At 39.1% G+C, this 21,441-nt stretch overlaps 1 protein-coding gene across 8 annotated transcripts in view; it reads right to left on the bottom strand.

Annotated features, from left to right (window-relative positions):
* Positions 1–21,441, bottom strand: part of CALD1 (caldesmon 1) — a 197,220-nt gene that overhangs the window by 167,723 nt on the left and 8,056 nt on the right. The window lies entirely within an intron of this gene.

The raw sequence follows: 21,441 nt of genomic DNA, 5'->3' as shown, positions 1-21,441 counted from the left end.
TTCAACTGATAACTGGCCTAAAGATGCCCCTTTGCTTATTACTACTTTGATCCAGATAAGGATTTGCTGTTTAATCAGTCACTAAGCTTAAGTAGAAAAAGAGAACACTCAAAAGCCTTATAACCCCATATATTTAATATAGCCTACAAATAATTTCTGGGCAGAAAGAGTAAATTTAATTAACTCTTTTCTATAAAAATGTATAGCAAGATGTGTAGCAAGATCTTATGCATTCCTTTGAAGTTTGTCATACATTCCTGAATACCTTTGACAGCCTAAGAAGTTATGTGTCTGCTTCTGATTAGATAATTGAAATAAATCTACACCAAATAAATTCTGATCTCTTAAAATAAACTGCAGAGGTACATGAACTTTGTAAAACGCATGTAGTACTTCAACCAAAAGGCATTTCTGCAAAAATCAGTTATCAAGAAGGAATTTATTTCTCTCTTTATTTCCACTCATGTGGAGTGGAGCTAGCGTCCAAATTTTAATCCAGGCTTAACTCCAAGCAGCATCAAGTAGTGTTTCTACTCGAACTGAAAACCACCACAGCAGGAGGAATCACTTCTTTTACGCTTACTACTTTCTCCATTTCACCCCTTACAGTTAAAAATGCCATTCATTAATCATGGGAGACACTACAGTGTCAGGTACTCACTCCTAGTCCAGCAAATATTTGTCCACTCCTAACTTGAGATGACACTTAAATCTGACTGAAAATACATGGAGAAGAACCATCACCTCATACAAATTGAACAGGCAATTTCCATTCATTGCATCCAACCCAGCAAACCTCCAATCAGTCAACATCACAGTATTGTTTCTGCTAGGAAGTTAGATAATACTATATATCTGTCATATATACTGTAATATAACATAGTACATAGACCCAGACATATTACATGAACTGGAAGATGACATCAAATTTGTATGTTTTGCCTGGCAATACATGAAGAGAACAAGAAAACCTGATGTACAACTGAGTAAAGCAACTATCTTAACAACTAGTTAAACTTATGAAGCTACCTAAGATTCAAAAAAGCAAGCAGATATTTGCTAGAAGTGCTGCGAGTGACCACATAAACCCAAGGAGTGCTGATCAGGTAGACCTTCAGATAGTGCTAACTGCTCAGGTCATCCTGCCATCACTCTGTGATGACCTACAGAAAGCACACAGAGGAGTAAACAGACAATGACTTTGTGATGAATCACCTTGATAAGGATCCTCCTAAACAGACATTTTAAGCAAAGACATCCAAAAAGACTTGAAAATGTTGCAAGTTTCAACAGAAGAAAAGGCCTCGCAAAGATGTCAAGAAAGCAAATCATACTTGAAGTGGTCAGAAATTTATGAGGAGACCTGTTATTCAATTAACAGTCACAGAGTCCCAGTATTTCCCCTGTTCTTGTTCCCAGGACAACAACACTGCCACTGCAACAGCAGACACAACAAGGCAAGTTTAGGCACAGAACAAGGGCCCTGTTGAAATTCTTCCCAGCCATTCGTCTGCTTTACTTGGGAGCAGGTCCAGTCCAAATCACGACTGGTGTTGTCAAGACATATGCAAACTTGTGGAATGTCCCTGATCACTAGCCCTGCATGAAAGTGCATAAAGCCACAGAACCGATGGAGTGCTTGATATTTACTGGGAGACATCAAGAAAAGGTGATGAAAGATGTGATGGAAAAGCCTACATAAGCACTTGTTTAAAAATACAGCTTCAAGTCACAAGACAATAATGAAAAAATATGTCACACAGTCCTATCAACAACTCCAGCTCATCAAGCAGAGAAAGGAAAAAAAATACTGAAGATACAAACAAGATGACAAATTCCTCTACACCACGTGTAGATCTCTCTCTTTCAAGTTAATCAATAACCAGTTTCAGGAGAGCCTCCTCCTCAAGTCTCTTGACTTGGCAGACCCACCTGTTACTCCACATGCACTCCAGAATTATAGATGGCCACGACAGCAGCTGAAGACAGATACTCTGTCACGACATGTCTCATCCAGTGCATCAGCTATGTTGAGCACTGACCACAGAAAGATTCATAAAGATCAATTAAACATTTTAGTCTGTAATTTTTTAGTGCTTTTGGAGGAAAGAAATATTTAGAAGCCCTACAATTTTCTAAAGAGAGTGTTATCAGCATATCTTCTCTGAGTTTGGAGAAACACGAAGCAACTACTAGACCTATTACAAAGCATAGCAAAAGTCTTCATGCTGCCTACATACAACTAGCATGCAGAAACTGGTAACACTGAATGCCACGATCAACTATTTTATGCTGGTATAGACAAAACTGATGATATCCTGCTTTTATCATGCAAAGCAAAACTATTCCAACTTCTCCTGCACGCAAACTATCAGGCAGGAATTGGAGATGGTAATTGCAATGCGAGCCCACTGTGTCAGACTGAAGATTCAACCTATGTAACTGATACTAAAGGGAATTCTGACATTCAAATAATAACTCGTTCCCCTGGACAAAGACTGTCCTGACTTTTGGATTTCCTCCATCCTGCCAAATCACATAGGTAAACGCACTGGCAATATAATGGAGTTCACAGAAACGTACAGGACACAAGCCTACACTACTAGAAGACTAATAATGAATTGGAAGATAGTGTGTGTAATCATCTCAAAGAACTTTTGAAAAAGAAAGGGAATTTATATACAAACATACAGTTAACATCATGCAAGTGTCTTGCATTATTTTTTCCATCTCTAGTAAACATTATATCACTTGCTTTTGGTCCATTAAAACAAGCTCTTTTTTTCACTCAGCATCACTATTGACCATCAAATATGTGAAACATCCATGCTAAAAATGAAATACGTATTTTCCACCAGATGGAAGAGTCACACAATTAACAAAATTATCCCTAGTAGGTTATAACATACTAAAGATTATCACATCTAAATGCAAATACAACAGCCTTCAAAATATGTCACAATTAGTCACCTCCAGTAGTGCCAAGAGCTGGTATTTCTGAGCTCAGCTCCATGACTGCATCACTCCATTCACCTGCTCATCTTGTGTTCATTCCTTCATATACTGTCAGCCACAGCATTATTTCACACTGATTCTTTCCAAATCTGCACTCATTTTCCTTGGTTTTGCCTCTCTCCTCTATCATTCCTGACAGCTCTGCTCTCTATTCTGTCTCCCAAACTTCAAGATCCAATGCTATCTTAATTTTTTACCTTTCTTCCCAAATTCAACAGCTTCTTGCTAAATTCCGCTGCTATTTCTTACATTTATTTTCTCATAGTCCCCCTCAGCAGTAGAAATATAAACAAAACAAAAATTTTTTCCAGTTCTCCTTTATAGCTGCCTTTCTTTCCAATCTTCCCCATTACTTCAGATATTAAATACCACAGCTGAAATAAGTCTTCTTTTTTTTCTGTTTTCTGGCCACATCACACACATACTCCTTTAATCCTCTCACAGGCTTTCCATCTCCTGCTGACACAAAATTAAAGCTCTTTTCCTCTCTCTCTTTTTTTTTTTTTTAATTTCTTTCAGTCCTTTTAGTCTCCTTCAGTCCTCCATCTCAATCTTCTTGCAACATCCTCATACAATCTCCCCTCAGCCAGTTAGGACCCCTCTCCTCTGTCCATAACATGAAGGGAAAAAAAGCGACACAGCAATTCCCTTGAGCCCTACTCACTTCTCCAGAGCGGTTGCAATTCCACAGACCTCAAAATGAGTGGCTAGGAGTTTAGCAGACAGGTAACTCTTGCAGTTGCATTCTCCACCATGCAGCTTCTCCCAAGGGTCCAGGAAGGAGAGGGGCTTCCTGATGCCCACCTTCCTCAGCTACAGTTGTGAGCCTGCCCAGACTGGAGCAGCCTGAGCAAACATTTGCTTAATTCCTCTCATCTTCAGAATCATTCAAATGGTCATTTGTTCTTTTTTCTCCTTAATTGGTCTATCTGCACCTGGTTTTGCACCATCATATGTTACCCCCATATATTACCCATGCCACACTGTGAGAGTAACACCAAGATGAGCTTTAAAACGTCCACTGGGGAATTTTGTTTATAACATAATTGCTTGTTTGAGTGGTGCCAAATACTTTGAAATTCAGCAAAAGTAAAGCCTAAATATTCAAGGTGAGATGTCCCTGATCAGACATTGATTGTTTGTGCACCTTCCTCTGAGCTAGTCGTCTGGATTCTACAGACAAAAAATGAATAAGCACCATAAGCAGTATCTAGGATGTGAAGAACTATGTTTTGAACTGCCCATTTCTTTCACCTGATTATATAAAAGGAGCCTCAAAAGGTAACTAGCTGAGAAAAAGACATCTAAAGTTAGGTTAGGTATTTCACCCTAGCTGTTTGAAGGTGTCATGAAAAAAGCTATGAAAAAAATGTGTCTGCCTTTGAACATATATGAGCTTTTAAAAATAATCTTTTGTTGTTCTTTAAGTCACACTCACAATGTTAATCAGCAGTCTCTAATTGGTTCTTGTGATAAATATACAGCACAAAACTCTAATACTTTATTCCTAAAGCAATAAAAGCACAATTCATATGAAATGCACAGATAGCTCAAAGTGAATTTCTTCCATTCTGAATAAGTTGTAGATTAAAATAATTATCAAATAATATTTTACTTGTTCTGTTATTTTACTGAGGTACCTACTGTTTATTGCGACATGTCATAATTCAGAATTACATCACTAGTTATTAAAATAACTTGCTCTGGTTCTGCAGACCCAGCAGAGCAACACAACTCTCTTATACGATGTTATCTCGCTTTGATTTATGTTAGTGAATCATTAACATAGCAGTTACATCTATGCTAAATTCCAGCCTGAAAACTTCCATGAAAGCCCTCATTCAGAATGGCCCCTAACAGTGCACCTCGCTGATCATTTCCAGTCTCTTGCTCTCTAATGCACAGAGCCTCCAAGACATTTTGGGATAGGCCCATATTAGCCTTCACATTTCTTCTGTAAGAACTTACTATATCCCATAAATAGCCTTTTTTGTTTTTCTTTCCAGATATCTCTGGATAACTTTTCTACGAGAACTCCTCCAGACAGACTATTGCACAGTTACAATTCATCATAAGAAAGTATTCTTATCGGGAGTTTAAAAAGTTTTAACACTCTTGTTACAGCACACACTTCAGACATGATCAGAAAGATTCTAATGTGTCTGGCAGGATTCACAAATCTAGTACATGAATTCCCAAACTCAGTTTTTACATAGAACACTTGAAGGGAATTTTGAACTGCAAGAAAGATTAAATGAACAGTGGGACAATGCAACAGACTGTGGATGTCTCATTTTGTTAACAGCATCAAGAGATGAAGAATCAACCAAACTTTATTCATCCAGCGGTTCATCACCCTGAGTGTAAAAACGTGTGCCTGACTTGTCTGGCTTCAGATTCCAGTTATTCGAGAGGATTTTCTCTGCTAGAATCATAGAGTCTGTTAGTAGCCAATATTTCTCCCCAAGGAGGTGCCTAGATTTGATTTTTATTAGAGTCTTTGACATTGTTCATACATAGAAGATACAATCCTTCTTTCTGTTTTCCTTGTTCCTGGATATATGATTTTGCATTTGGCTGTATTACAACAGTTCATCTCAACAGACCCACTTTGAGTGATACATATTGCACTGTACAGCTGCCTTATCTTCATCACTGCTCACTATCCCCTAGACCCAATCTTTGTATCATCTGCGTGTTTTATCTGAACTATAAGTAGTAGCAGCTGTAGTATCTCCCAGTAGTAGTAGTTCTTAACTTTTGCTCCTCATTTCACTTTTTCCAGAGGTTTCTAGTTCTGGTGTGTTATCGTAACAACTGTTCAAGAAAGACTAGCATGTATTATACACGTTGCCCAAAATCATGTCCGAAATCCAGAGGGACCATCTACTTTCAGATTACAGAACAGAACTACTGTCAGTAAGAGCCAAGCTTCTCCTGCTAACCCATTTCACTTGAATAATCCCACCGGAGCTGTGGTACTTTTCATATTGGAAAGGAGTGTTTATGGGAGTTACGGGTTACAGAAGCAGATCCACAGTATATTTTGTTGACCTTGGAATATATCCCACCATTGATTTTAGGTACAAGGCTTCCAAGGCCTACTTCTCCCCACACACCAATCACTGAAAACCTTCCAATTCTTTTTCAGTAGGGGACAGGGTAAGAAAAATGTTCTTTCCCTTAGTTCCAGTATGTTTTTTCTGTCTTTATCTAATGCATTATTTTGGAGATTAAAAAAGTAACATCTAAGCAAACCAAAAAATTGTAGGTATGGGACAGGGCAGAGTACAGAATTTCCACAACCACTCAGCCAGCCCAAGGAAATCTTTAAAAATATCATTATTGCAAATGATTTGCAAGTGGGTGGATAAATGCAAATATTTGATAAGTACTTACATTTTTCCCTAAGGTTTTAAATACAAAAATGAAACTGTAACCCTGGAGAACTTGGAACATTCCCAGTGCCAACTGGACACTCTTAACCACTATGCTCTTAAATGTGTAGCATATTTGCTGAGTAGATATTTATATGCACTTCCTGTTTCAATGCTAACTTTTTAGTTACTGGAAAAGAACCAGAAGCTCTCTATTCCCTTGGGAATCATTTTCCATTAAAAAGGCTTTAGATGGACTATTTGTTTTTTCAGATTTGGAAAGAAAATCCAGGAATGTGTATTTTGAGTATTTTTAGTCTTTCTACAATAACAGTCAAGGGCTAAATGGCTGGAAAGATTTGCAAATGTATTTTTTCTAGCCTACCTCGTGACACCTGGTGATGTTCAGCACCAATGGAAAGTGATTTCCTTAGGCATGACCCTGACAGTTTTTTAGCTGACAAAGAAAACAACTAGAGTTGTTATAAATGAGCAGCTCTACTGCCAGTCTCCACAGAGAAGGCCAACAGTTGCATGAGTATGAAGTCTGCATACAGCCCGCCCTTCTTCCTAACAGCTGGGCTCTTTCAGGGCAGGAGGGAAGTCTGATAAAAGCTTCTGTTTAGGCTATCATCTTCTACAAAGAAACTCAATTTCATTTCAACGCAGCTCATCCAGCACGTCTCATAAGCAGGCATGAACAAAATTATATTTTAAAGAAATATGATACGAATGACAGTGCTGAGCATGGGGTACCTTACACAGTCAGCCACGAGGGAAATCAAAGGATATAGGACAACCACGCAGCAAGTGAAAGACTAGCCGCGTCTTTTTATTACTGCCTCCGGCTTGCCAAATCAAGGATCATTGTAGAAAGAAGTGGAAAGTGAAAAATCCTAGGAAGGATGGCAATGAATCACCGAGCTGAAATAACTTTGCAGGTATTGTTTTAAGAGAATATTCCAGATCAGTGTTCAGAAACTTTCTTGGGTGGCCAGGATTTCAAAGGGAGGACAAACTGTAGGGAAAGAAGAGAAACAAAGATGCGGGCTGGCGATTTAAGCATCCCCATCTGGACCAATATTCTGCCTTCGCTTACATGAGTACAGATCCAGAGTAAACTGAATTGTAAAATATGCATCTGGATTCCTACCAGCGAAAGCAAGAAAAGCGCGTGTGCTTCCTGGGAGGTGCAACTTCTGAAAAGGACTGATGCCACTCCCAGGTCGCCACTTCACTTACACTGGGTCGTAATTTCAGCAGTACTTTCAGAAACAACAGCAGCATCTGCAGGTGCTCGTAATAGCAATTTTCAGGTTTAAAAATCCGTATCAATCACGTATCAATCATTCATTGCAGCCTTTTTGCTTTCAATTGTCTTTATCTTGCCAGCCCCTATAGCACAGTTTCTCTGAGATTAAACAAAAGAGTAAATGTGAAGAAATTAAAGCCTCAAATATCACTTAGACAGTTTTAACCGAGGGGAAAAGTTAGTCCAGCAAAGGAAGGTTCTGTATTTAGAGTGAATACTCCTAATAACACTGTAAAAACATAAAAATTAAGAAGTTGCTTCACAAGAAAAGCAGCCAGATATGTCCTATGCAACCTGAACTAAATAAGCAATCGTGTTACAGTAAACTCTTTTCTCTCTCTGGGACCTGCCTGATTCTGTATCACTGTTTCATAGCACCATAGGTTTCATTCTTTCAGCACAATGCTGAAAACAACCTTACTGAACATGTATACTTCAGAGAATATTGCAGCATGACAAACTGAGTGAATACAGTGCTGATGAAATACGCTGAATAGACAGACCTGAAGGTGTAGTCCTCTATTTAGAAACATTTATGGCAGAGGCTAAGCAATATAGATTTCATTATACTTCCCTAAAAACATAACTATATTCTGAGCTATAACCTACTAATGATTAGGATGACTAAAAATGGGGACAGGGTAAGAACATGTCTAAAAATACTCTACTGAAAAGTGTTTCCTGACTATTGCTGGAATATATCATTTTGCATGCCTTAAATCATGGCAAAGCTGTCAGACAGCAACAACTTTTGGTAACTACACTGACATTAGCTGGATCTGACCTTACAATTCTACATCGCACTATATCATTCAGTCTCCCAGATCTTCAAACCAGGTAGTCTCATTCAGCAGATGCCTCTCTAAAAATGAGCCACCAAGCAGAACTCAGGAACTCACTTCAAAGGGAGCATATAGTTAAAAAGCTCCTGGAGTATTTTAGCATTTTTTTAATTATGCAATTCAATTAAACATTTTTCAAGATCTAGAGCCTTCAGAAAAAAATCAGTGAAGAGTCAATAAAGGCTTTAGCAAGTGAGAGCTCTTTTAATTCAAATTTGGACTCTCTCAAGGAAGCAAATGAATAGCTTCCACTTTACTGAAAAATCCTATGCTTTATAATTGCTTTTCCTAGAAGTTAAGGGATCAGTCCTGCTTTCACTGAAATCAATACAATTGTATAATTAGCAGCAGGTCTTAAAATGTCAAGACAATACTTCAGCCCTTATAAAATAAACAGCTTCAGCAGAGTCAGATTTTCCCCCCATTGTGTAAACATGTTTGATAGGAAGAAAATAAGACCCTCTCACATCTTCCATCATGTTACAGAGAGCATACAGGACATCAGGCAGAACTAGCTGAGTTTAGGGAGGAAGGGGGAAGGTAACACCTACGCAGCCTGTTAAAAATCTCCCTACAAGCACTCTCAGTACTAGCTTCAGATCCATCTCCACTCTGCTCCTCCCCTAAAATACTGAATGCAAGGTGTTGTATTTAATTCAGATACATTTTCAAGTCATGTGTATTGTTTTTTCCTCTTGCATAACACAGAAATAATGTAATAGTGTTAATGTCATAGTTCTATCCTGAATGGATAGAAGACTTCTAGGGAAAGACAAAAACCTTCCATCAGCCCCACGTGGATAGGGAAACAAAAAAGAAAAAAGACTTACACTTGAATAGTGCTTCAGGTCACTTAATGGGAAATCCACAACTGATAGAGAAGGCATTTCTAGTTTAAGGTCTTTCTCCCCAGCAGATTGCAGAAAAGACCAAGTTCCTCCAAATATATAAATTGTAAGGTTTTTTGAAAAATGAAAATATGAGAGAACCTAAAATATAGGGCTATCTAGCAAGCTCTGGACTTGCATTGCAAAGTCACCACAAACTAACACCAACTTATGCCAGCTGAAGCACTGACCCTTGAAGGTTTTTAATTCTGAACAGCTGCTTCCATGCTGTAGCCAGCAGCTGTATTTTCAGCTACATCCCTTATCAGCTTTAAACTACTGTTCCTTGCCTCAAGGACAGAACATCTAAGGAGGAAAAATAAACATCTCTCCAGTTTTTGAAAAGCAAAAAGTATAATAATGGTTATAAAAATATCTAATTTAACAGTAGCAACACTAAACACCATTTTCTCAAGTATGTCTATCAAAGAACACACACTTAGCCTATACTTGCAAAGATAATTTGATTCATTTTGGAATATGACGATTTGCATATAACTCTATAGGGCTTTGGGAGAGCACATACTCCTGTGTGACTTATGTTCATACTCCTTTTTTAAGTCAACAAACATTGACAGTCTAGCTCCTTCTTCCATTAAGAGTGCTTTTTCTAGGAGACAGGCTTCTGAGAGAGTTGGAAATGGAAGTCATCAACCACCACTGGTCAACTGTATCTTCTTCCACATTCTAAAATAGTAAAGATTTACCCAAGCACCAAAGGGTTTTAGGAGCACAATCCTCTTCTAAAATTTTCTTTTTAAAAAAAGAAAGACTTTCCTGAAAGTCTTGCCAAAGTGCATACACGATGACGTAGAACTTCCACAACTTTAACCCCTAACCCATCCCATTTTCTTTTAATTGAGTCAAATGTAACCTGCAGCTTCCCTTAAACCTACTCTTCCATACCCTGATATTAAGCTGTTACAGCCCAGATGCATTCTGTTTCCTATGTATAGTTTTCCTGTACGATCTGCAAAGAGAATTCAAGGCTCCTAAAGAAGAGGTTAGCATAACCTTAGCAAAATATCTTCTGTCAATACCCATTGCCAAACTATACCCTTTACATTAAACCTCTTACTGAAAAAGAAGAGCTAACCTTCACATTAATTTGGAGGCTGGAGATAAGGTAACAGATATTAGGTAACTTATTGTTAAACAGCCCCAGGTTTCTCCCTCCATACATCACAAGAGTTACAACCATGCCATAGCATGACTGGATACATAGACTCATTCAACAGGTATCACTGAGAGCCAGATTTTATCCTTCCTTCTACTAGGATAAATTCTTCAGGTTCCTCTCAGATGGGAAGGACCCAAAGGATAATAAAATATCTGCTCAAATGTCACATAACTCGAGTAACATCCTGTTTCCTACCCAAACAGCCTATTCTTCCCAGTCATATTTTTGCATAAAAAGCAAGTTCTTGAATGAGCAAACTTCCACATCAGCACAGAGGAACAAAGTATACAGATTTTACTCAGACAGAGATCCAGTAGGCCAGACATTACCCATTTGCTCATTTTTTTTTAAAGGCACCTGCAAAAATGGCCTCAAAATTATAAAGACCAGAAACCTTTCTACTTAAACTACAAGCTGCTGCCCATCAATATAACCTCTATTAAAACTCATGCCTTCACGGATCCAGAGCAATTAGGCTTGTGTAAAACCGAAACCAACCAGATGCCCAGAAGGTGTAAATCAGTAAAGACCTATTGATGACAGTCGAGTTACAATGATTTATACAACCCAAGAACTTGACTTAGGGAAGCTTTCGGCATTTGGCATTCTCAGAACACGCACTATTCTCTCCCTTCCTCTCCTCTGATTCCCATCAAATACAGCCCTGTAACAGAAGTGTTCTTTTCCTAACTTGGCTTCAAATCATGGGTTCAGCTCTCAATAGTATATAACCTGTCAAGATAAAATATGTTTGGAGACATACAATCTCTACCAAGCATTTTATTGACTTAACTCTACCATTTCTGAAAGGCAGCCAAAATTCCTTAAGTTTTTCAAAAGACTTTGTTTTCTAAATATTATCCATGGACAGATATAAGAACACAAAAACCCTCAGTTGCTTGTGTAGTTTGACTTATATGCCATGCATTGCCCATCATGATATATTAATTTTCTTCTGCAAGCAAACAAAACAAATCTCAGCTATGAGTTGCTTGGGCTTGCTTAGGGGCCATACACAACACAGACTGCCCTGAGAACCATTCTGAGCAGGAATTTTCCCCATGTAACATCTGCAGGTCACGCCAAAGCTGCAATTTTCCTTCTTTAAAAAAAGCACAGTGTTTAGGCCACTACTGCTGTTTTTCCTTCCAGATGCAGCATGAGAGGCAAGAAGGATAAGATCAGGCTACAGAGTTACTATCAACTCCACAAGGAACTCCCAGTAACATCTCACAGGAAGAAAACATCTCTTGGGAAGTCCAGGACATGTCAGTATGAGAAAGAGGGCAACTCCTAGAAAAGGTCCAGTGTGTACTCTCTCTCTGCTAACTCCCCATGGAGTAGACGCAAAGAAGGACACGCCACATGCCTCTACCCTAATGTACCAGCAGCCAGGTTCAGGCTGGTCCCAGAGACAAAACTAGAGCCAAGACAGAGAAGCAGCAGGTTAAGCACCCCTAAATCAGAGACAGAGCAGCCCAGGTGGCCCCAGCACAAGCTAGGGCATCCCTAAGGATTGTGGTGAGTGCCATGTAAGCCTGCTTGGAGAACAGAATTAGTGCAGGGATACGAGATGCGCTGGCTGCAACTCGTTGCACCTATGCCTCAGTATGGACCACACACTGGGAATGATGCTTCCCCCTCTCTGGGCAATGATGAGGGATGATTACGCATCTGTCTGCAGGATTGCAAACACTAAGATTACAGCTGCTCCTTGCAGTGTCTGAAATGCACAGGAAGCCTCTTTGAGCCTTCTCTTCCTGTAGCTGTCACACCTCTGCTGGGCTGGCTGTAATACCAAGATCCTTGACTGCTTTAAATCTGACATTTTTTTTCCTAAAAGGGAGAGAAGTACTTTAACTGATCCATGAGCTAACTTCTAGTTATTTATTAGTAGTCTCGTCCCGTAACCTACACTAGCCACTCGATGCATTATTTCTAAATATTGTTATACCTCACAGAGTTAAATTCTAAAAATTTGGCGCACTAAATCGAGATTGAAATTGTAAACCTAATAATTTACCCTGATTGTTTGGATTAGTCACCCAAATGAGTTGGCCTGCATCACTTCAGGAACATACATTCTTTGAAGGAGCGAGGGAGATGTAAAACTACGCTGAAAAGAAGGAATTAGAAACCTGCAAGATCAAAGAGCAGGAACAGAAAAAGCTCAGCAGTTGACGATAGCCTTATCTAGTCACTAATTCTTGTGGGCATCACTTTAGTCAACAATATGACAATGCACCTAACACTTCCAGAGCACCTTTCATTAAAGGATCCCTAAGTGCTCTATAAACACTAAGTCTCAAAACAGAACGCTCCTGTAAGAAATAGGATCTCTAGTAGAAATTTGTGAAAGATCGAGGAATAAGCACACCCCTGTGCATTACGGTAGCAGACAAGTGAGATCCTACCTGTAACAGGAAATGCCCCCAAAGTCTGTTTGTGAGACTAGGGAGAATAATGAAGAGTGAGTGCTACACCCATCTATGCTGGGATTTGTGTCAGTGTCCCTACCCCCAGAAGAGCTTCTGCACTCTTTCAAGAGCTATCACCACATCAAATGCTGAACCACACTGAGGTGCTTTTGCTGCTATCCGTCTTTTGCCCTAGTGCTACTACAGAAATCCAAAGGATCTGTTTTAAAGGTAAGTAAAACAAGGCTAAAAAATCTGCTGAGGTCACCAAGCAAAACCAAAGCAGCACCAAAATAAAGTGCAGAGTCCCATCTGCTGCTCCTTATGCCTTAGAAAAGATCAGGCTTTCATCTACCTCAGGTGTTCTTGAAGATTTTAATCAAGCATTCAATTCTGAAGCAGTCCATTTAACTACAATTTTACCAGAGCTTTTGAAATTAAAAAGCTATCCTCACCAAGATGCTTTAAACAGAAGAAAACAGTGGGAAGAAGTGTCAAAGGCCAGAACTGCAGCTCAGTTCAATTCACTTTAATGCACAGTCAGAAGAATGTGGGGCAATAATTCTCCTCCTCCATTCTGTCTGCATCACACAGCTCAAGCCATCACCTCTGTCTTCTGACACTAGTCAGCTATGAGAAACAGGTATCTCAACATTAAACCTGGCCAGCTGTAATACATTTGCTAAAGTAATTACATTTATTTTTACAGATTACATGTGCTTAGGTTTCACTTACTGATGTACTAGAGAATCAGAGGTTTCAATTTTGCAGATAAAGTTCAGCACTGTTATAATCAAATACAGCATCCAGTGCTTAAAGCCGCTAACCATATACACATTTAACAAATGTAATACTGTACTTAGCATACTACAGGATCCATATTTCTTACCTTGTAGCTTGAAGTACCTCATTTTCCTTTCTCTCTGTTCTCATGACATTACCAAGGCTACAATAATCAGAGAGCAATTAGCTTAATATACATCTGTGCTCCTCCAAATGAAGCCTTTTCCATCTACATCATTTTATGCACAAGAATGACAATATTCTGAGTCAACACCTGAGGTTCCTAACAAAATCTGGTACTTCTAGCAAAACAGCATGACTAAACAGCCTCATGGCTAAGCAGCACTCAAAATCAAATTTCAGACCTTCTTCCCCTTTAGTCATTAATGTGGAGCACTACCACGAACTTGGCATTAAAGCAACTGACCACACTCAGATGAGTAAAAATCAAAACCAGGCACATGTTTCTTTGAGGGGCCTGTATCAGATATTAATAAAGTGAAACAAAATTAAACAGACACTGATAAAAAAACCCCACAACAGCCAGCAACCAACTGTTCTTTTAAGAGAGCAAGTAAGCAACAACCTAAACCATGACACTTAAGAGATCCTAAAAGTGCGGTATTGGGGCAATTTTATTGTGCTTCTGTCATGAGACACTCCAATATCAGAATGATTGCTTTCAAAACCTGTTGGAAATGTCATGCTTCAAAGTATAAATAGGCGAGGAGAGTACACACCACTTCTCATGTGCAACACTTCTAGTACGGTAATTCACAAACTGCAAGTGTTATCCCTGAATATTGTTCAGGGAGGTTTTCAGAATGGGCATTTTTCTGTTAAACTTTTATTCTAGTACTCTACTACACACATGAGCTTGTTTTAATCGCTTGAGAGAGATGGGGAACAATTGTTCTTTCTGTGTCACTTCCAGAGATATATTCTGCAGTACCACAATTGGTCAGAAATGGAACAAACTTTTCAACCAACGTAAACCTGGTCTGTAATTGCTAGGCCAGACATTTTTCATTTGCTTGTAAAAAGTAGTAAAAGACTACAGAATAATTGTCCAACAGCTACTTAAAGAAATTGTCCAGAAGCTTTATGCTGCTGTGATATTATTAAACCAGAAGTAATGCCTTATCAATAAAGCTCAAGTGAAGCAAACCACATACAAAATAAAGCAATCGGGTAAGAAAAAAGGCAATTTTTTAAAAAAGCAGTTTTAATGTTGTGACTCAGTTTAGCACAAGCCAGCATGTCTGAGACATGATGCACTTTCAGTACTGTTGGCAAACCCCAAGTTTTGACTTGATACCCTTGCCTTGTTAGGAAGCAATTTGCTAAGAATTTGTCTGGTTCCCAAAATAGTTTCTAGACATCACTGGACTGAAAAGGTGAACGTTGAATAGTGATTTAAATTCAGTCTTTAGATGCTTAATACAACAGTGTAATTCAAGGCCTAATCTTGCAGAGTTAAAGAACTGTATCTTATTTCAGTTTAGAGTTTCATCCATCCCTACCCTTGCAAAAAGATAAACAAACCAACAGAAACCCTCCTGACATCACCTAAAGAGCTTAATTCAGCTTGGCAAAACTTCATATTTGCATTGGGAACTTGCACTTAACATTGGACATTTCAGTCAAATGTTTGTATGATGCACACTGTAAATAGTTCTTACTAAAAAAGCATGCAGTGAATAGGAACAAGATTCACTTGATGCTATCCATCTAAATGTTGTAAATCACTATTTACTTTTCTTTTTAATGAAGAAAAATGTATAAATAATTTTCATTTGCAAAAATCAGCAATTTCAGGTGGGCGTAATTCTGCAACTGCCTGTCTTCATCAAGCAGCCAAGCTGGGTACCTACTACATTCAGTATGAATACTGAATGGGGTCATTATATCCTTGTAGAAAATGCATACGGGTAGGAAGACAGGTCTTCTTTCATGCACACAACAAGAGCACCAACACAAGTGGGGTGTGTTTGTTTTCCACCACTCACGTAAACGTCAAAAGGTAATTTATATCAATGATATAAATGAGACATTCCATCTCTCTTCAAAATGGCCTTTCGGTTGAAACAAGCTGCACCTGTATAAATGCAAAGTCACATCTGGTACATAAAGCTTTTCTTTCTGATATTTCAGAGAGGTATGTTTATGCTCCTAGCAGAGCAAGCAGCACCAAAGTTGTATGAGGAACTATTATGTATGCAACTCTTTCTATATAGGCTCTTGTCCATCTGTGCCTCAGACAGGCTCTGAGATGGAATCCCAGTTGATTCCTTAAAAAACAATCCAGTAAGGCAGACACTACACAATTCCACAGATGTAGACCATCTTAGTATTCTTGGCAGCAGCAAGTATTCAGCAGCAGGAGTCAGATTCAACATCTCTTACCATGAATTTTACTGATCAAAAATTAAATTGATCACGGGTGGCCAGACTAGTTTGGACGGAATATCATAACACTCCATACTAACTTTGGACTTAACTAGTTAGTGATGGGGGAATTAGGTATCAAATAAAACACATTGCCTCTCACAACATTCAAGTCACTAGACAATACCTATCTACATTTTTGCCAATAAAAATCTTCAAGAAGAATGTTCAGTAGATGACTGTATCCAATACATTGAGTTTTTTTGGCTTTCCTAGTGTCTGTAAATGTATCAAAATTTTAATCATTCTTCACAGAAAAAAACTTTGCTGTTTACTTATCTCTTCTTTTGTGGTCAACATGGAAGTCCTATGAGCTATGAGAAAAATGGTAAATAAAGAGTAGGCCTAAGAGAATGTCTTAGAATGTGAACATAATTTAGCTGTCGGTGTCTTTTTCTAGGAATGAGAAAACCTGGTTTCTGCTTCACCTCTTTCACTGGCTTTCCATGCAGCCTCAGCCAATTTTGTCTTAACAGGGACACCTATGATGTGCACAATATTTTTTAGATCAATTTTCATTTACGCAAAAGACAGTATGAATATAGCAGGGATATCGTTTGTCAGGGCAGAAGTGCATTAGAAGCGATCAGATAAACTATTCGTATGTGCCGTATTCAGATGAGACTCTCCTCAGAGTTATCTCAGTACAAATCCTCTGAGCCACAGGACCTTTGTTTCACGCCTACCGGTGTGAATCTGGCAGAACACTGCCGCTTACAGAAGTCATTTCTGTTGGATGACAGAATAGCACCCTACGTGAAACAAGTTGGTAATTTCAGTCCAGTTCTGTAAGGACATATTTCTGCATCACCACTGGGAATAATTAGCACTTGCATGAACCACAGGGATGCTAGCTTTTGCGGCACATTTCCTATTGCCTACATAATTAGCTTTGGTTCAGACAGTGAACAGTGGGAACCCTATAACAAACAGGGATGACTTTAACTCTCTCCAGAAGAGCTCCTCTTTCCAGAAGCAGATAAGATGATTCAAAGAATTTCCCGTACTTTTTTGCTTTCTCCCCTCAATTCTGACCTGAAGATCAAGCTTCATCATCATCATTTACTGGTGGAAAAACAAAAACAAAACACAGCTTCTCAAAGCTCTCACTGAAGACACTGTAGACTTTGGTTCCAAATGTGCATGTTTGCCAGACACTTTTTGGGGGGGTTTGACAGCAATGAACCAGAACACAAGAAGCCAATAACACAACTAATTAACTGAGAACATAAAACCTCTGCCCCTGGCCTGTCTTCATTCTTAATCAATATGTGTCACTTTTTCAGCTCCTTCCTCATACACAGGGTGAAAGCAAAGATTATTTCACAGTTGCAGACTTACTATAGTACCCTAAATCCTGCTTGTAAAGTAACATATCTGCTGGACTTTAAGAAGTTTAAAGTTTCTTACCCCTTTTAGGGATATTTTCAGTAGAGCACAGCAGCCTTCCTAGGACTATGCGAGATTCAGCTAGTTGAAGACTGAACTTTAAGTAGGATGTACCATTGCACAATTCTGAAGAGAGGTTTGACAAAAAAAAAAAAAAAAAAAAAAAAAGTAACTGGTTCTTATTTCACTGTTTGCTTTGATAGTTTCAAGGCAGAATGACTGCACATGTGCTGCTTTTGTCTGAGCTGGATCCATAATAGTCAGCATAACTTCTCTTTTAATTTGATATGGTTGAAATTAAGAAGCCAAAAAAACAAAAGATCCTTGAAGATCACACGTATTCTGCCATATTTCCCAACCATCTCATCAAGGAAATGTCAGAATTCAAGTATGAAGGTGACTAGGCATAGCACTCTGAATAATGAGCTACTTCTTCAGCCTGCCCTGGCAAATTACCTTAGTCTCATTCTGAATTTACACTCATGCTATTCCAAGCAGAATCTGCCCTTTTTCCCAGATGGCCTGACAAATTTACTGTGATGATGCAAGAATGCCCATGTCGTTTATATGTACGTAAAAGTACATTCCCCAAACTAAACCTCTCTCCCAGAAAGTCTCACTTGGTCTCTGACTGATTCTGGCCTCATTTACTCTCTTGCAAATGAAAAGCAGTTCCATTGAAGTCAGTGAGGTAACACTTGTGTTAAACTAGCGTGAGATCATGTCAGAGCCATGGTCCATAATAAAACCAGCTGCTGTGAACTCTTCTACAAGTTTCCATTCATTAGGGGTTTTTGCTTGAATTCACACGAGCAATATCCAAAGGCCAAGAAATACATTTTAGAATGATAGCTATTTCCCCCTGCTAAAAACTAGAAAGTACAGCAAACTATCCCAATCTTCACTGAAAAACTACGGCTATTGTATTTTGTTAATAAACAGAGGTGTTTATGGACAAAACACGTGTGAATATACTTTAGGGAGCCATCCTGCACTGCTGAGAGAAAAGGGACAAGATGACCTAATATGTTTCCCAGGTTGTATGTGTGTGGTGATGGTTTTTTTTTTTTTTTTTTAATGCCTGTAGCCTCTGGTATTTAATTCTATAGCAAGGAAAAACTTGAACATAAAGATTTAAATTCAGCCTCAGCGACTTGTAAGCACTGAACCGAGATCGATGAAACCAGCTCCCTGCCTGCTAACGCCAACAGTCTTTCCATCAATGCCTTTCCATTGACTTGAAGGCTCACAGGAGAGAGAGAGAGAGAGAGAGAGAGAAATAATATACTCAGATTATAATGTTTTTTCCAGTTCATCACACCAGTCTCCAGGCTTTCAGGAGCGTATAACTGTATTTTGTCATATAAGTCAGATTCATAGTCTGTCACCAGTTCAATGTGTTCATTATAAAGAAACATATTTCTTACACATATAGCAAATTCCTTTTGTTTTTTTTTTTTTACTAACGTGAACTGATTTTTATCAAATATCCTGATACAGAAGACAAACACACTGTTATTCCCTCTCTTCTTGTTAATACTAAGTTAGCTACATACAGACTCCAAGAAATGAGTTCACATCTATTACAGATGGTAGTAAATAGAAGCTTAGAGCAGATGGCCCAAGAACATCACATTAACTTTCTGGTTTGATAGATGAAGCAATAAACATCTTTACTAAACGTGGAAGTCCTCCACTAGGCAATGAACAAAAGCTTCAAGGCAGCAAGCAACACCACAAGGTTGGGCGTTATGATAAAAAACATCAGTGCAGATCAAAAAATTCATCTTGTACAATGATGACTGACAGCCTTTACTAAAAGGCACCAACAAACGCAGGGAAGGAGAACCCCCAGTCAGGGACCAGGGCAGAGCAGCAGAGTAGAAGAACTTCTCTAAAGCTTCTCTACAGGTAGCCAGTACGAGACTGTACAAACACCAAACTCAGCCACAAGTCATTTAAGTGGGGGAGGGAAGGATGGAGAGGTGGAGGCGGGGGGAGTAAAAGTCACTCCAAATCATGCATCATTTACGCTGCCTCTTTAAAAAGGAAAGAAACACAAAACAGTCTCACATCCTACATTTGGGCTCAGGAAGACTGAAGACAGTAGATATGGAAGAAATACACTGTTAATTCAACCATACACTAATACTTACTGCACGCAATTTGCTTGTTATTCACAGGCTTTTTCCAGAGGTTCCAGAAACCATTCAAGAAGCTGACATAATGCAAAGTTTCTCACAATCCAGCTCCTAAATGGAGAAATTTGAAGGAGACTAGATATCTAGTTATTTTGGTCTCCAAATTGGCTCTCCAAACCTTTCAACAGCCAGAAAACAGAAGCATTCATGTGTTACTACCTCATTATCAGGCTGTTTTCAGTTTTCACAACCTGACAATGCTTTTTTTGGCCGAATTAGAGTTCCTGTAGGGCTTCAGCAAGCAGCAGACTTAGAAAGCATAGCTTCACAATAATGATCAAATGGTGCCTTCTTGGAAGTACTGCAATCTAGAGATGAAAAGCAACACCATCTCAAAGCAGGCTCTGCTTTACACTCTCCTTCTCCTTAAGAGCATCTGAGCCATCAGATGAAGTGGAGGGAGCCAGTTTCACATTAAAAAACAAACAAAGGACAAAACAACCCTCTTCTCATTTGAGAGGGGTATCAGAAACATTAACTATTGTAAATAACTATCAAAGGTGTATTTTCCTTAAGACTAGAAAGAGTAGCAGTGCTGTGTGTCAAAAGGTTGGTAATGAGATGCCAAGCCACTTGCAGGCTGCCAGTCAATAGCCAGCCTAGACTGCTAGGGGTAAATCTTTTACCATCCCGTGGCTGGTCACCTATAAGAAACTCTGCTTTCTTAATATGGACAAAAATTCCTGTTGCCAGTTACCCTTTCCAGAAATTGTGGAGAGACGTGGATGCATACAAATAGAGAAGCTGAACCACTCCTCTGACACAGGCTGTGCCCCTTTCAGAGGAGTCACAGCAACATTTTGGACTAGCAAAGGAGAAACTTCAAAATCCAGCTGTTTGTCCTGTGGCCTGCTGTAACAGTTGAAGGGCAGATGCCCATTTCAACCATGCCAGCTTAAGATGTTTCACTGCTGGCCTCAAAAAGATGAGTCACTGGACAATGCCCAATGATGCCTGTGATTTGGGAGATCAGACTGATCAATCAGCCCATCTGGCCACAATGATCTGAAGCTTTGCATCAAAATGTCAGAGGAATAAGGATCCTGTCTGTAAGCTTTAAATCTCCCCATATGACAGAAACATACTCTGAGGTACTCATTTCATATAACACAAACAACAAAAACTCAGGAAAAGTCTGCAGCTCAGAGAGAACTTGATATAGTTGCAGTGCTGGAATCACTTAACTGTCTTTCTCCTTGTGAAATAAAAATGCAACTAGTCTGACTATTTTATCCCCACAATCTCGATGGCTGAGTGAGTACTGATCCCTAAACAAAATAAACTGAAAAGCAAGAATGTAAACACGACTATGCTCCAACGACTTAGCATCTTAATGGTGTCTGTGTAGGGTTTCACTGCAGAACCTGACATTGTGGCAGGAAGATCCCCAAAGGGCTGGAGGCACTGGGGAGCTGTTCTGCAGCCCCCCTCCAAACATGAGGCAGATGCTTCTCTGGGAGGGGAATACATTGATCCTTTCCTGCCCCAAAACTCATCTCTATTGATACATAACCTAAGAAAGGAAGCTTCTTTCACTCCTGTGGTCCCATCACTGCCTCTGTAAAACTAGCATTTATCATTGCTTGTGTT

Source organism: Rhea pennata, chromosome 1 (genome assembly GCF_028389875.1).
Source record: "Rhea pennata isolate bPtePen1 chromosome 1, bPtePen1.pri, whole genome shotgun sequence".
In the NCBI taxonomy this organism is placed as follows: Eukaryota; Metazoa; Chordata; class Aves; order Rheiformes; family Rheidae; genus Rhea; species Rhea pennata.
The sequence above is the reverse complement of the archived record's forward strand: the minus strand, read 5'-3'. Positions and strand labels throughout refer to the sequence as shown.